The sequence below is a fragment of the Typopeltis vanoorti genome, chromosome 16, assembly GCF_054136105.1.
Source record: "Typopeltis vanoorti isolate ZY-2024b chromosome 16, IOZ_Tvanoo_1.0, whole genome shotgun sequence".
NCBI classification, from domain to species: domain Eukaryota; kingdom Metazoa; phylum Arthropoda; class Arachnida; order Uropygi; family Thelyphonidae; genus Typopeltis; species Typopeltis vanoorti.
In genome coordinates, this window is record NC_143564.1 from 10,307,297 (window position 1) to 10,323,295 (window position 15,999).

A 15,999-nucleotide genomic window follows, 5' to 3' on the forward strand; every position below is an offset into this window, starting at 1 on the left:
ATTTATGATTGGTATCGTATTAAATTAAGTAATACTAATAATTTTAATTATTTTAAAACCAAATTAATAAAAGCACTTCGACACAGTTGTCAAGCCAGTGAAACGAATAAATTAACTAAAAACGACGAATATACTACTTATGGGAAGAATCCGTGTCTTTTAAGTAATGCAAAATCAATTTAAAACTTATGTTTGATTTATTGGTATCAAATGATCACCTATATTTGATTTTGAAATTCTCATTAATTTTACTTATGTTCTCAAATGGAAACCTTCGAACCTTTATATTTTGATGTTATTCATTTTATACGTTTCCATTCTCTTCCCACAGATACATAATTCAATAGTGTATTATATGATTTAGTTGTGTCTGGTGTAGACAGTGACCTTCCGAAATGAGTCCCAAATCTCCACGGTTTCTGTGTCATACAAAATGTATTTATAAATTAAGATAACTAAATAAAAAGTTATAAATACAAATATAAGATACAAATCAAATACATTATATACATAAATTTAATAATAATTATATCACTGCTTCTTTTAAATCATCTTTCTGTCACTGAAGCATTTGAATCAATTATAACCGATTTAAAAGATGTGTAAAAAAATTGCTGACTATTTTACAATTATTTATTAGAGATAAATTAGTCTTATGGGAATTTATTAAAATGATTAAAATATCTTCTACTATGATCTACGTAGTCTGCCATGGCTTTTGATATGAAAGATCTTGGTGTGATGGTGAATAGGGATTTTAAATTTCGTGGAACATTCTCTCAAGACACGTGGCGAAGAGGAGGCGAACCATCAAGTCCCATTGTTCACATCAAGTTTACTGAATTCCTCATATACCCCCTGCTTACTCACCATCATTGGTTCCTGCCCATTCCCACTACTGTCAAGTTCTCTATTATGTTACAATCACAAGACTGGAATACTTTAATGAATTGCTCATTAGCCACCTCTATTATATCCTCCTCGGTATTTATCATCCTCCCATAATTATTCTTCCTTCTACTGGCCACATATCGAAAAAAAAACTCCCTAGGATTTCTTTTATCCTCATTTGCTAACTGCTGCTCATACTGCACTTTTGCTATCTTTACCAAGTGTCATCTTCCTTGCTTGCTCTTTTGTACTTCTCATGTGCCACCTCTACAATGCCTTTTTCTCCAAGATTGCACGCTTCAGTCATTCATTTTACACTTTTCATTTACTCGTCTGACTTTTGGAATACACCCAGTCATTGCCTCTACCAGATACTTCCCGAGTAGAGACCAAGCCGCATCGATTTTCTCCCAATCCAATTCCTCATTCCATGATGTCGCTACAAACTGCTCCTGAATTTGCCATATAGTTCCACATATAACTCATTATCACAAACGTCCTGATATGGCTGGCCACCACCCAAGCGACACTTCATGGTCACTTTCACCATGTTGAGGAAGATTTGACAATTTCATTTACAATAACATCCTCTGATGAGATAATCAAATCCACGATCCATGTGTGGTCTGTATTAGGTACTGCTTAAGGTAGGTGTCCCTTAAAAAAACTGAAGAACTCATTTTCTTTAGTTCTTATGCTGTCTTCTCATTCCAGTCAATATTATTATTATTATTATTACACAACACCTCCAAGGAGTCCAGACTCATCGAGGGAGGGCACCTACTCCACAACTCTCCATCTCTACCAACCCCAACTACCATCATCATCTACACAAACTCCATCTACCGCCGACCACCACCATTAGTATTTTCACAATCGCAAACATCCATGCCTACGGCGGGTTTCGAACCCGCAGCCTTTTGGCTGGAGAGCGGATACGCTAACCACTCTGCCAACCATTATATTTCTATTACATTATATCACTATAATTGAAATTGCCCATAATGATTGGCCTTTTTATCCAGACCAACTTGCCCAAATCATTTCCTTCTCACTCATTCAACCACATTCACTTACCCCAACAATTTTTGGGCAAAGGAACTCTATCAATGCTACAATTTCATTCCCCTTATTTCAAATACTTCTACCATTTGTAAACATACACACTAGCTCATTTCTGCTTTTATAACAAGTCGCTCTAACCCCATTTTTCGGATATGACTCCTTCATACTGCCCTATCCATTCCTCTTTATCATCACTGATATTACACCCCTCCCCAAACGAAATGTCACCACGACATCCTCCACTATTTTAATCCTTTCTTCATACTCACACATCTACCCCTGAAACCATCATCTACACTTGTCATGCAGTATTTCCCTATCCACCCTATGTTCGACTTCACTCTCATTCTCTTCGCTCGTGTAACTCGCCTCTCTATTCACAAACTCACCTACCTTACTCTCATGCTCTTCCACAACACCTCTTGCTTCCTCAGGTCCCACATTCACTTCAATCATTTTCTCTTGCAGCAACAGTTTCTCCAAAATGACTCACAACAGATCCATTTAAATGCAGCCCATCCCTATTATAGAGCGCTATGATCTATCCGTTCCTTAGGTTCATCGTACACATCACAAAATGAGTCCTTTCTCTCACACAACTCAGCTAGCATACCATTCATAATCTTTGCTCGTCTTCTCAACTCATCATTATCGCCCTGAGTAACACGCTGCCTACCTTATCTACCACACTATTATCTTTCACTCTCCTTAACAGCCTCAAGGATTCATGCCAAATTTTTGGAAGTGGTTCTTCATTTGTTATTGAAGTGAAGAACTTGAAAAACCAGGATTTTGCTCTTAGGCCAAGGTTAGTAAGAAAGTCTGGGGAGATACCATCAACCCCAGGAGCTATAAACCAAAGATGATTTGGGGTTATTTGGATTGTAGCAATTTTACCACATCACAAGCCAAGAATTCACATGGTGGTGTTGGGAGGGGAACCATTAAATGGTTGGTCACAAAGGATTATTGAAAACCACATATCACTACAAACTATATTCAGCTTCTGTTTTCATTGCTGGTATAAATTCTTTTTTTTTTTTTTTTTTTTGTATATAACATGAAGGCAAATTCTTCACATTAAAACATGTAGAATTTGCCTTCATGTTTTAATGTGAAGACATTAAACATGAAGGCAAATTCTTCAAAGATTTGAAAAAAAAAAAAAGGAAAAACTGACAACAGAAGAATGTATCACAGCCATGTCCCAGGTGATGAGAAAAATGCTGTTGTCTGCCGCTAATCTGCGCCAGAGAACTTCGAAGTTGCATCATCAGTCACTCAAGCATCAGAGGTTATTTTACCATAATTAAATGATTTTTGTCTGGTGTGTTTCCTGTTAAAATTAATGGTAAATATTAAAATTTACTAATAATTACTGTTAAAATTGACAAGATTGTATCCTTTGGAAAATAAATTACATATAAGTGGTGATTACCAGGATTTATTTATTAACTAAACAAGTTATTCGATCTCTATAACGGGCAACCGGTTTTTTTTTTTTTTTTTTTTTTACCGGAAATGAGAAGTTTTGAACATCCTTCACGTGGATCATCTCCAAGGCTGGTATGGCCACGTTTAAATCGCCATGTCTGGGTTCAGGAATATTAACCCGATTCCCTTTTAGTCTACCAGCAGGACCAGCTTTTATTTCTCGCAATTTCCTGCTTCGGAACAGATTTCTCCTATCCTTTAGAATGGAATGATCCGTGTTCAACTGCTGTTTACATGGAATCTACGCTGGAGTGCCATCCATTTTCAGGGCTAGTTGCTTCAGCAGGTGAGTTGATACACTCCTTAGCAGATTCTGACTTCCAGCCATCATCCTGCTATCTATAGCAACCAACACCTTTCATGGGGTCTCATGAGCGTCTCGCATCGGGCGCTGTAACTTGGAGTTTGGTTCATCCCACAGCACCCGTCGTGCTTACCAAAAGTGGCCCACTGGGCACTCTCATTCTTTCTTGCAGGCTTTGAGTCAAGCAAGCTGGACTTCTCACCCATTTAAAGTCTGAGAAGTAAATCATTCAATTTACTAGATGAGACTGATTCCACTCGAGCACTATCCTGAGGGAACCAGCTACTAGATGGTTCGATTAGTCTATCCCACCTACTCAGGTCTGATTGATTTGCATGTTAGAACCGCTGCAGACCTCCACAAGTTTCCTCTGGCTTCGTCCTGCCCAAGCATAGCTGTCTTTCGGGTCCCAATGTGTACGCTCTCGCTCCACCCCACCAACGATGCAGGCAGGATGGGCTGTTGGTGCTCAAGTGCCGTGGTTGCAACACGAGATCCCAATGAAGCCGAAGCGAGCATCGACCTTTACTTTCATTGTGCCTTTGGGTTTATTCAAGAACCAATGCGCATGTTGGACTCCTTGGTCCATGTTACAAGACAGGTCGGGTGGGTGACTGACCTACTCGCCGCCAACCACCTTTGCCTCCGCAGGTCACTCTCTCAACCAGCGGCACACCTGCAAGGTCCCCCCAACAGGCTCGTGTGGAACAAACATTTAACACTGTCGCTGATGGGAGCCTTCTGCCGATCTTTCTCGCTCAGGAGGACTCGGCGAGGTCCCGCACAAGGGACCATTTGACCATGGTCGGCCCTCATGTCCCAGGCAGGCTGGATAAACGATCAGCAACACGTCAAGCACCACCAGCCACTTCCGTTTCCCACCCTTATGGCTGACAAATTCCCCGCAAAGGGAATCCTAACCAGTTGTGGCATCCTACTAGCAGAAGGACTCTGATCTCGGCATGGTCTGTCCTTCAGACCAGTACCAGTCCAACTTCCACTGACTGAATCCCTTGCTTTCAAGGACCCACCCGTTTGCCTCTGAATGGTTTCCCATACTCTTGTTGAACTCTCTCTTCAAAGTTCTTTGCAACTTTCCCTTACGGTACTTGTTTGCTATCGGTCTCATGGACATATTTAGCCTTAGGCGGAGTTTACCACCTGCTAAATGCTGCACTCCCAAACAACCCGACTCCAAGGAGATCACACCTGACCAAGACAGCATCAGCTAAGGCCCTCGCACGTACTCTGGGTCACAGCACCATTCAGAGGGACTTGCACAGCCGTCAACTGACGGAACGATTTCTCCTAAATGCCACATTTTTCAGAGGGCATCTGGAAAATATAACTGGACATTTAATAAACATGTAGAAAGGCTTATGTGTTCGTCATACATGTTGGTTAATTGTGATGGTATATATCAGAACACAGAATTATAAGTAAATAATTATTGATTGACTTAACTGCTGATGTTATAACCAGCATCTTCAGCAGAAAAAATAGTTTGTCACAGTACACAACACTATACCAACACGTAGCTACAATTTTGTTAAACTAGTCCCTTTGTTACACCATGTTGTTATAATCTCGCATACTCTGACAAACTGTTTTTGTGCTCTGAAGATACTAGTTATAACACCAGCAAAATATCACCAATAAGTCAATAAATAATTATTTACTTATAATTCGGTGTTCTGATATATACCGTTAAAATTAAACAGCACGGACATTTAATAAACCATATGCTTATTACATATTCATCCAAAATATTAATTTTTCTTTGTTTTGTATCAATAAACCGAAACTGATTAAACACCTATTTGCATCTTTGTCTGATGTCAATTCATCTCAACACATAAGGTAGTTAATGAAATCATCGAGTCAAAGTCACATAACCTTGAGACCGCCACATAACTTTTAAAGAATGCAGTGAAGCAATTAAGGCACCTAATCTAATGTCTAAACCTCACTTTCCCATAGTACACCCTGTAAGAAAATATCCACCTGGATACTGAACAAATGTTAGGCTGCAAATTTAGGATTATCTGTATTCTGTATTGGTTTAAACCAAAAGCAAAACGATAATAAAATATGAAAGTTATATTAAAGCCATAAAAACCAGGAGTGTAGTCCCAAAGCTTCCTCAAACTTAATTCACTAATATACATGTGATATACAATGTGCTTCATATACGTTAAAAGGAAACAACTGATGCACTTTGGAAATGAGAAAATAAACTCATTGGAAAACACACAGTTCACATGGCAGTTGAAAGTATAAAGGATGAAAAAAAGTAAAATTTGGGATCCGATTCATGAGTAAGAGATTACGAAAAAAAAAAAATTAGAACACAGTAAAGGAAGAAAATGCAGTCACGAGGAGATAGGTTTATTACTAACATTTAATTACATAGCTCACAATGAAATTTTAAAGTGATGAAAGTCATTTTAAAGAATTTGAGAGAAACAAAATTTCAATTAATACAAACCAACAAATTATAGTTTACTTAACAGATTTGCTGTCATTTAAAATATTAATGAAAATATATAAATTTTGTAATTTTAAAGTATTTATAAAAAAGATATATATCCTGAGCTTGATTTTTTTTAATTAAAATTAAAAACTTTTTTTAAAAAAAGTGATTTTATAAGTCCACTGCACGGATGTTGAACACATTTAGTTGAACTTTATTTTATATTCTATATTGCAGTACTGCATTCCTCAAGGAAACCAGCATTGTTAAAACTATAGCACACACTAAACATATTGCTATACTAATGGGTAAATACTACACCCTTCCACAAAGACACATCTGAATGTCTTTCAACTACTGAAGCTACATTGTAATATTTCTTGCACACTGATCATTCATTTATCTTTTCAGAGTACTTTGAAAAAAAAAAAAACTTTCAGCAGTTGATGATGAATAATCAGAATGTTAATCATACTAGTCTAACATTCCTATTCAGGTAAGTTCCCTCCCCATAATAGATTTCTTGAGGGGTCAATACTGTTTTTTTTGCTTGGCACAGATGTTGATTTACAGCTGATGTAAATTTCTCGCCATCACCTTAGTTGATAATCTGCTTGGTTTTATATTCCATTTGCCCCGCCAAGTTTGTCTAATTTTTATTGATCATCCTTTGTGTCCCAACGTAAGTCATTCAAAATATGCTTTTTTTTTTCTTAATGGATAGGGTAAACAAATATGTAATCAAATATTAATTTATTTTTTATGGCTATTATTGCCTATTTTTCTTTAATTAAGAGTACCCTTTTTATGATGTCAATGACTTTTTACTCAAATTTTTTTTTAGGGCATCATTGATATTTTAAAGAAAGATACATAAAGAATACAAGGAAGGAATACTTTTGTTTAGATGTCTTCTAAACACCATACCTTTGTAGGAGAAGACAACCAAGAACATCCTACAAAAGGTATGTGCAAAATTATTCCTTCCTTATTTTAAAGACAGAGATTACATGAAGAATATATCAATAATGTCCTCATATGTGAATGAAAAGCCAATGTCATCATAAAAGGAATACTCACAAAGAAAAATAGGCAAAAATAGCCATTAAAAAATTAATACTGATTTAAAGGAGTAACACAGAAAATTTTACAGAAATAATATCGAAAATATTAACACATTTGACTTGTAACGGCATTTGCAAAAATCCATTATAAGTCTGAAATGCTGGGGTTCGGATGTTGCTGCAAACAGAATTTGGGTATTGACTATGATTTATTCATTCATAATGAAGGGCTTTCTTGAATTCTATGTACAGCCTTACTTGATGTGAACTGACTGCAATAGCTCAACATTTCAACATTGGCATGTTTTTTATTATTATTCTCAAATATTTGCATTCTGGCTTCATGCATAAATCATCTTTCTCTGCAAGGTTTTTCTGTGAATTTTGCAAGTTTTTCTCTCTAGATTCTGTAGAATTAGAGGGTTAATTAATCTTCTTGCAATGCAAATGTCCAAAAATAAGATGCTGTTATTTTTATCCAGTTCTAATATGTACGAAATCTAATTTTACATCTCATGTAGATATTGTATGAAATTTTATGGTTCTGGTCCCATATAACGAAGACTCACAGAATCTTTTGTGAATATGCTACATCTGATAAATATTTACCAGTTTTGAGTTGTAAGTGTAGTTACTGTAAACTATTCAGTATTCATATTAACTAGAGTATTAGGGTAGGGAGAGGGTGAACTATTAGGCACCAGTATATCATGTCTGTTAATTACATGTTCTCTAGCATCTAACATGTTCTCCAACATGATAACTAACATTTAAGGAATTGACAGCGTATACTAGAAATATAGATTAAATAAACTTTAATATATACTTTCCGATATTTCGGCGAACATCACGTTGCCATCTTCTTGGGAACTTACTACAAAGACACGTGCACACAAGTACTAATAACAGCAAATGAGACTGAAGCTAGCGTTTTCCTAAAGTCCTGATGGTGCCCCCTGGCGGGCTATATTGGTAGTTCTTGGCCTTTGGGCTGAAGTTCTTCTGATAAAAGTTTCCCAAATTTGGGGCAGTCTCATGCATCCAAATTTGTTGAGGTTTGGCATGTTCCTCAGGGCCGAGGCTGATTCCATGAATAGTCTTTCATACTTGAACTTGCTGCGGTGTATTACTGTGGCTTTCTTCCATCTTATTCTGTGGCGAGTATCCAGAGCGTGGTCTGCAAGCCCAGAGTGGCTGTACTGGTGAAATCGGATGTAATCCTTGTGTTCTGAGATTCTGATATTTGCTGTCCTGCCTGTTTGGCCAAAGTAGGACAGTTTGGAGAACAGCAAATATCAGAATCTCAGAACACAAGGATTACATCCGATTTCACCAGTACAGCCACTCTGGGCTTGCAGACCACGCTCTGGATACTCGCCACAGAATAAGATGGAAGAAAGCCACAGTAATACACCGCAGCAAGTTCAAGTATGAAAGACTATTCATGGAATCAGCCTCGGCCCTGAGGAACATGCCAAACCTCAACAAATTTGGATGCATGAGACTGCCCCAAATTTGGGAAACTTTTATCAGAACTTCAGCCCAAAGGCCAAGAACTACCAATATAGCCCGCCAGGGGGCACCATCAGGACTTTAGGAAAACGCTAGCTTCAGTCTCATTTGCTGTTATTAGTACTTGTGTGCACGTGTCTTTGTAGTAAGTTCCCAAGAAGATGGCAACGTGATGTTCGCCGAAATATCGGAAAGTATATATTAAAGTTTATTTAATCTATATTTCTAGTATACGCTGTCAATTCCTTAAATATTAGTTATCATGTTTAACCAGTGTATAAGCCTCTCAACAAGAATAATGTTCTCCAACAATGCTTGGATAATGCTATAACGACATTTGACTTAACTGTGCAGCATAATGTGATAGTTGGAAAGAATAGCTTCTTAAATAACTGATTGACGGGTACATTAGTAAAAAGGAACATTACATTCAGACTAGCTAAATGTTCGGTTTATTTATTTTGTTGTATGACAGCTTTTCCAACTATAGGTAGAATTTTATATATTATCCTGCTTAGATATTCTCTGATAATCAGCTGCTGAAATAAAAGCAGGAAAATGTTCAGAGGTCTGAATGTTCAGAACAAGATAATGACATTTTAATACATTTAACACTAAATGAGGACTCGTCACTGTCACCGAATCTTCTGAAAAGTTCAGTTTAAATCACTGTCTGAGAAGATAACAGAAAAATGATCATTGTACAAAAAATGTCATGCAAAGTAACACAGTAGCTTTGACCAACAAGTCGAAATGACAAGGTTCATTAAAAAACAGTTACCAATCAATCAGCATTGTGTTGAAGCAGGTAGACAATAACAATACTTAAGTCTCCTGTGAATTTCCTGAGAAAATGCATCTGATGTACCACGATGCCAAAATGAATGTTTATATAAATGTAACCACATTTTCAATAAATGCAAAGCTCATTATCAAAATGGAAAGCAGAGGGTTTCATTAAAATGTTATAGCAAGTTATTCAAATGTAAAAATTGCATTAATCATTCAAGTATACTTGAGGTCTTGTTTCAACAGTCAGTGCTATGCCTCTATGCCTGAGTATAAATGCTTGACAGCATACAATTTATGATCATGGAACCTCATAAAAATACTGATGCACATAAATAGCATGATTGTGATTTGTGAACAAGTTGCAAGTGGAGGATATATTTAAAATGAGATTATATGAAAAGTACTGGCTGCTGAATAACCTATGAAATTATTATTTTTTTTGCTTCCATTTCCAATGGAGCAAGTTAATCAAGCATCTAATAATGAAGCAGATAGTGACTAGTAGTTCTTTATCAGAAGTGGTTCAGGATATTTTCAAGACTGTCAACAAGCTATATTCACCACTAAAAGCATATCAAAACAAATGTCAGGAACAAGATAATTATGGCAGAAAAAGAGCAAGAAATAAATTATCACATGACTGGAATGGTTATAATCACAGTGATTATAACTAGGCTATATTCATACAATCATTATAACCATGCCAGAAATTCAAAAACTTGTCAAAAAATCAACAGTTTGATTTCACACAAAAGAAGGGTGACAATGAGCTAAAATCCACTTGGAGTGAAAATTTAATTTTTTCTCATTTATTCCACCATCAGAAAGTAAAGACAGAACATTACTAGAAAGTGCAATCATGTTCTTGTTTAAAAAAAAAAAAGAATATAATAACAATGCCATTACCAATGTGCAAGCTATGAAATGACTATGTACTGTTTGCTTTGAAAACTTTTACATGTAGTGGCACTCCAGGTTTTCTCCTCAAGCAAAATGTTAATTTTCATGCACATCTTTTATTCACTTCTTCTGGTAAAACGAGAAAACAAAAAGGCATTTATTATTACATGACACCTCCAGGGAATCCAAAGACTCATTGAAAGAGGGCACCTACTCTACAAATGTCTGCAGCACTCACTCCACCAACTACAATCATCATCTGCACGAATGCCATCTACCGCCCACCACACCACTGGTATTTTCACAGAATCACACACATCCATGCCCACGGTGGGATTTGAACCCGCAGCCTTTTGGCTGGAGAGCAGATACGCTAACCACTCAGCCAACCAGGATAGCGAAATCTAAAAAGATTTTGATTTGAAGTCAGAACTTTTTTTTGCATATACCCACCTAGTATGTCGAACTGCTTTACCTGATTCACCAGATCAGAGAACAGACCTTAGTCATCCAGTTCATGCTGACAACTGTATTCTTACTAGCAATGGAGAGTGCCTTAAACAGCAACCTGCTTATACGTGGAGAAATTATAGTGCATTGTGTACCTTAATAATGACTTCGATGGGGAGAGGATTTATTTTTGCTAAATGATAAAAAGACTGTTCAGACTTCTGTAAAGCCAAAATGTGGTCGTATGTTTGCATGCTCAGCAGGAAAAGAGAATCCTCATGGAGTTAAAGCTGTGAGAAGAGGATGCAGATGTGCCTTGGCCATTTGGTACACTCGATTCCAAACACAAAGAACAAGAAAGGGATATTGCAAAAAATTCGCTTAACGATATTGAAACTTAAATCAAGAAGAGGTTATTCTTATATATCTATCTCATCATCTGTTAATCAGAATTCTCTAGAAAATACAAAAACTGACCCTGAAAAAAAAAAAAAAAAAAAAAGCAAAACAATACTATTAATGCATTGAATCATAGAAGATCCTTGTTTTGTTTGTTTTTTTTTAGTATAAAAAAATTAAATCAGTGTGAAAAATGCCTAAATTTTATCACCGCTATTACAAACTCATTTTCCACATTAAAACAAGTAAGAAAAATGATTCAAACACTCCCTTTGAGGATCAAAATGCCATCTAAGAGCAAGGAACATCTATAAAATCTTCCTATAAAGTCTTTTTGGACAAAAGGTGAGTACAGTCAACCTCATTTGAAAGTCACGAGTCCCTTCCCACCAGCAGCATACACTGACTTTTTTGCAGTTTGCAAAAGGAACAAGACATGAAATTGGCAAACAATCAAGAGATAGAAATAGGATTAGCTACCTGATTGTATAAAATGTAAGTTTGGGAAAGCAGCAAGCATAATATCACACATATGAATTTAAACATGCATTCCATATCTAATATGAGAATATATATTGAAAGTATATTTTTCACTTGGTTAGACTATATACTACCTGACCCCAGTCCTGAAGATACTTTCAGGCACAAACTTTGTTTGCTCACACTTGGATAAAGGATTAAACTAAATTTATTATAGAGAAGATATATTACTTTCTTTCAAATTATTTTATTTATTTACTTATTTTATTTTTTTGCTATTTAAAAATTTAGTATAAATGCACAGTCAAGAGTAACCATTCTTTGCAATTAATCGTGTGTAGTATTTTAACTAAGAAGACGAAGGAGCTATGGAAAACATGGAAAAGGAAATCCTCAAAAGTGAAATAGAACAAGCAATCAAAAAATTAAGGAATAAAAAAGCCTCAAGTCCTGATTCAGTACTGGCTAAAATGCTGAAAAACCTTGGAGAGAATGCAATCAACTGGATACATAATTTATGCAACAAAATCTAGAAGACTGGAAGATGGCCAAATGACTGGACTAGTTCCACCATTATCCGAATCTACAAAACAGGCAATCACAACAAATGTGAAAACTACTGCACCATTGCCCTTATCTCACATACCAGCAAGATTTTACTAGACATTATTAAGGAAAGATTAAAAAGTTTTATAGACCATCAGATCTCAGAAGAACAAGCAGGATTCAGAAAAGGCTGAGGAACTAGAAATCATATCTAACATCAGACAAATAATCGAAAAAGCAAGGGAATTCAACTTAAACCTTTATCTATGCTTTATAGGTTACTCCAAGGCCTTTGACTGTATGAGGTGGGATATTTTATGGGATATCATGCAAGAATCAGGAATACCAAACCATCTAGTAACCCTCATAAAGAACTTATATCAACAAAATCAAGCAGCAGTAAGAATCGAAAACTCAGTGTCACCTGCATTCCAATTTGAAAAAGGATTAAGACAAGGATGCATACTCTCATCATTACTATTCAACCTTTACAGCAAAACTATAATGAAAAGATTTCTAGAAAAGTGAAATGGAGGCATTAAAATTAGGTGGCTGAACAATCACTAACCTATGATATGCAGATGACACAGTGATAATAGCAACAAATGAACAGGAATTAAATTCCATCCTAAATCAATTAGAATGGGAAAGCTTAAGCCATGGTGTATGAATAAATCAAGACAAAACCAAAATAATGATTTTAAACAACGCAGAAGAAATAGATAAAGGAATTGAAATTGTCGACAATTTCAATTACCTTGGAATGATAATAGCAAAAAAAGATGGACGTAAAAAAGAGATAAGAAGAAGAATAGCACTAGCTAAGAAAGCAATGACTGATCTAAGATCTGGAAAGACTAAAATTAAGATTGTAGAAACCTTAGTTTTTTTTCGATCTTTCTCTATGCTTCTGAGTCTTGGACAATGACAAAAAATGTTAGAAGAATTGATGCGTTCAAGCTCTGGTGCTGGAGAAGTTTGTTAAGTGTGTCTTGGACAGAAAAATAAACAAACAAAAGTATCCTATAAGAACTGAATATCCACACAAGACTGATAAACATAATTAAGAGAATAGTGCAATATTTTGGACACATATGTAGAAGGAAAGGGAACTTCCTGGAAAAAATAATCATCCAGGGTAAACCATGTGGGAAAAGAAAAAGAGGAATCCCTCTACATGTGGATTGACCAAATATCAAGAATCACTGGACTTAAACTAGAACAAGCAATAAGAGAAGCACAGGAGAGAAAGAAATGACAAAGCATCATCAGGAAGGTCATGAGTCCTCAGACATGAGGAGATCCAAGAGGAGAGAGTATTTTAAATATTAAAGACTTTTTATCATCATTCCCAGATTTCCACAGAGTCAAAAGACAATGGAAAATTCTTACTATTTAACACAGTGCTCATTAAAGCCATGCCTTAAATGCATTTACCATTTTCACACTTACATGTTCAGATATTGACCTCAATTCCCTGAAAAAAACTTGCTTCTAACTCATTTGCATGTGTGCATGCATGCATACACACTTTATAAACTTGGGTTGTATAAAGTGTGTAATGAATACTTCCATGGATGCTTTCCTCCAATATGAAAATTTTCTGTATTAATCAGGTACAAGCCTCCTCACAAACTTGTCTCATTCACATCAGCCCTCTTCCTCCTATCCATCCTACTACTCAATTCCAGCAACCTGACACTAACTTAATCACCTCCTCTGAATCCTGTCCAAAATCTTTTTACTCCTCAAAAATCAGGTGATGAAATCTGTCCAGAATATTCAAAATGTGACCTGATTAAGACTATATAGTGGAACTGTAACTAACCTGTATTTCTACAATTTAATGTCCCCTTCCTCATCACTGCCATAATCTGTTGTATTCTCTATTCATAGATGGTTTCTAAATTTCATTTCCTTATTCATCATCACTCCCATAATCTTCATCTCCACCACCTCTTTTAATACATTTCCAACCAAATGAATGCACATTAATGTCACCCTCCAAATTTTAAACTGTTCATCATAACTTCCTCTCTGCAGTGTATTCAAATCCTCCTTGAGAGCAAGTCTCTTTTTTTTTTTTTCTTAGCTCTTCAACTTACCACAATCTCCTTATCTTCATTTAGCTGGCTTCATATTCTTATTTGCTTTAACCATATTTTGAAAAGAACAACTGCATATAGCCCATTTTCAATATAACTGGAAAAAGGTCTACACATCAAGCAGATGATCAACTGTTTAAAAGCTGTTATAGTATAACTGGTCCCTGCAGCATACCACTAATACTAATATAGCATACCTCTTCTGGGATCCCCTCCCTATCCAAAACTTGCTGATATTTATCAGAGAATTAGTCTGCATCTTCATCTTCTCCTTAACCTGTCAGGCTTAAATAGCCTGTTACATCAAACCAACCAACTTTGCTTTTAAGAAATGTCATTATTGCTCTGAAAATGTAGTTAATCCTTTTGCAGTATATGCAAAATTATGCAGTTAGACAATAATAGACTAGGCAAATCCTATCTGCCTAGTTTATTATTGTCTTTCAATTGCTGAATTCTTGTATGATAAAAGATGCTCTCTTGAAAAGGATTCAAACCTTTCCAACAGAAAGCACCGTTCGTTAGCTACTTATACTATAAAAAATCAGATAACACACACGATTCTCACCATGGGTAATGGTTTATAAAGAAAAACTGTGGCAGCCTGTGCAGTTTGCTTACTATCACAACTTCAGTGAGTATATCCCATTGGTGAGGTATCCAGTCAGGGTTGTTCCTACATTGCAATCCAGACATGAATTTGAAAAGCTAATTTAAATACATACTTAACTAGGTTTGATAAATAATGCTTGATTAAATGAAAAATATGTTGCATTTAAGGAATAAGGGTGTGTATGTAGCCCTATGAAAATGACCATCAATAGCAATATGCTGCCCTAAAAAAAGACCAGTGTACGTTCAATACCAGTTTCTAACTAATGGAACTTTTACTAAACCTTTCTTTGGCCTGACTGAGTCAATCGCTGGCACATATAATTAGGGTTCTTCCTCCCTGAAACTTGGGCTTTTAATCCTGCATCTCAAAAATTGGCCAGAGAACTCAGACAAACATAGCCAATGATACTAGTATTAGGGTTCAATCCATGAAATGATGGCAGTTCTCTGCTTGAGAATATACACAAGAATATAGATATTTAGGTATAAGACTAACCACTTTATCTTAAAAAATGATTGTTACAAAAGCCAATCTTGGTAGGTTGCTTGGTAGATATAAGACTAACCACCTTATCTTAAAAAAATGATGGTTAAAAAAGCCAATTTCGATAGGTAGGTGGCCTTAAGGGCCTAAAAGTACCACAGATTATTATAGTGGAATTAAGTAAAAGGTTGTTCTTGGTCATGTTACACTATTTTCAGTATCTATTCCAAGATTTATGTCCAACAGATATAACTGAATACCATTTGCAACAGCAATTTCACAATCACATGTGGCAGTATTACTAGATGAGTAGTGGTAAGTATTCCATAACCACATAAATATTCAATGCAATTCAAACATAGTTCAGGTATGTAGTCTTTGACATACATGATCTTCTACAGATGTATTTTTCAATGTGCCAGACA

At 36.0% G+C, this 15,999-nt stretch overlaps 1 pseudogene; it reads right to left on the bottom strand.

The window, feature by feature from the left end:
• Window positions 1-3,566: 3,566 nt before the first annotated feature.
• Window positions 3,567-5,162, bottom strand: LOC150097842 (large subunit ribosomal RNA; annotated as a pseudogene).
• Window positions 5,163-15,999: the final 10,837 nt, after the last annotated feature.